The 2105-nt window shown below is 35.3% G+C and overlaps 1 protein-coding gene across 1 annotated transcript in view; it reads right to left on the bottom strand.

The window, feature by feature from the left end:
• The window catches only part of HNRNPLL (heterogeneous nuclear ribonucleoprotein L like), a 23566-nt gene that overhangs the window by 13372 nt on the left and 8089 nt on the right, over nt 1-2105 (bottom strand). The gene's annotated exons all lie outside the window — the stretch shown is intronic.

Genomic DNA, 2105 nt, shown 5'->3' with positions numbered 1-2105 from the left:
GCAGCAACTCTGCTAGATCTGATCACATGTCCACCAGTCAAATATTATATTTCCAACAGTATGGTTAACCAGATATTTTTAAGGTTCTACATTTGGGTATTTTGGTCAGATAGTCATTTAGACTGACTTGTTCTAATACAAAAATACACCATAATTATTGTTAGGACACCAGAAATATAGTTGTTATTAAAATCACATCCAGAAAGATTTGACACTTTAAACCTAAGAAAAACTGTACAGGTGTCTTAACACTACAATTACTCTCGTAAAAATCAAGCTGTAAATGCAGTACTTTCGAAGGACAGTACCTGAATCACACTATTAGCTTCAACAGCAACATATTTTCAAAGAGGGCTTCTTTTCAAGAAGTTTCAGCATAATCCAACAACAACCTGTATTACATGGTTTCATAATCAGTTAACAGAGAGGATCATAATTTTTTAACATACATCAACAGCTATTAATGGGAAAGCGCTGAGAAAACTATACATTGCTACACTATTATTATACAATCTATATTATAATGCCAATAAAAATGGAACTTTTAACAATGAGAAGTTTTTAGCAAATTTCATTTATACAAGAATATAAAGTTAACCAAGGGGTCAACACTACTGGATGAAAGCAGCAACCGGTAAACATCTACTGCAATGGCATTTATCATTAAGATTTGCTGATTGTTTTATTACATAATTTGAAGTGTCAATATTTTAATTGATTGCTAAGCTGTGAGAAATAAGAAACATCCGGCAAAGATAGTGTTTATTTCAAGGGAAAAATATCTATGGGTTGATACTTATCCTACTAAAATCAGCAAGGGTTGAAAACTCAGCCTTGATAATAAAAAATTAAAAGTTTGTTTCTAAGGTCCACAATTTTGTTAGGGGAACTTGTTGAAAATGAAAACATTAGATAAAAAACTTAAGTCCTCAAAACAAAAGTGAGGAAGAATATTTTTGTATGTCAACCTTTTACATGGATATTACTTTCACTTATTTTGGTAAAAGATGAATAAGTATGAAAGAAGGAAAAATGCCTAATAATATCCAGTTTAATATTTAACTGATATTGAGATACTGATATGAGCCAGTGGTTAAGGCATTAGGCCACAAACCATGAGAACCATGAGTTCTAGTCCCACCTTAAGATACAAAGCCAGATGGATGATCTTGTGCCAGTTACTCTCTCAGCCTTAGAAAGCAGCTAATGGCAAACCACTTCCAAAAAACCTTCTCAAGAAAACTGAAGGAACTAGGAAATTGCCAGGAGTTAACAATGACTTGAAGGCACAAATAAAATTGTTCATGACCATTGTAAGAAATCTAGTAAAGAATCAAGACACTTGAATGTTGCATATAATACAATTAATTGTTCTCAGGGATATCATATAGGGCGAATGGAAAGATTCAATTAAAGAAAGTACATTAAAACGTAAGCCCTTAACTGAAAAAAATGGGCTAAACTGGCTACAGAATATATTGGTAAGCAGGTTTTTAAAAAGATTATAAATAATGTTATCATTATATAGAGTAGTGGTGGCGAACCTATGGCACGGGTGCCAGAGGCGGCACTCAGATCCCTCTCTGTGGGCATGTGCGCCGTCACCCAGTCCTAGGCCTTCAGCTGGGTTTTATAAAACCTTTTTGCTTTAGGCCTCCACCACCGTGTACAAAAAAAAAAAAATTCAATCAATCAGTCAATTTCGACTTCTCGCGGGGAAAAAAAAGATCTTGCAAAGTTGGAATTGATTGATTGAACTTTTTAGCCCCACCCAGTCTGCTGTTATCACCCCAGCCACGCCTACTCAATGGGCCACACCCAGCCAATGGGCCACACCCACCCGGCACCCAAAGATGCATAAGTGGGTTTTGGGTTGCAGTTTGGGCACTCGGTCTCTAAAAGGTTTGCCATCACTGATATAGAGCTTGGCAATTACTTTTCCCCTTATTTTAGATATATTATTATTTGGCTTAGATGTAATTGCATTCACCACCAATAATCACTTCTTGTATATATAATTTTTAAAAATGATAATCCCTCAGAGATGCTGCAATGGATTCTGTATCGAGCACTTCTAAGATCCTTTCCAACTCTATGACTCATAA

Source organism: Protobothrops mucrosquamatus, unplaced genomic scaffold (genome assembly GCF_001527695.2).
Source record: "Protobothrops mucrosquamatus isolate PMUCROS unplaced genomic scaffold, P.Mucros_1.0 scaffold_57, whole genome shotgun sequence".
Classification (NCBI taxonomy): Eukaryota; Metazoa; Chordata; class Lepidosauria; order Squamata; family Viperidae; genus Protobothrops; species Protobothrops mucrosquamatus.
Note: the sequence above shows the minus strand (reverse complement) of the source record. Positions and strands in the feature narration are given on the sequence as shown.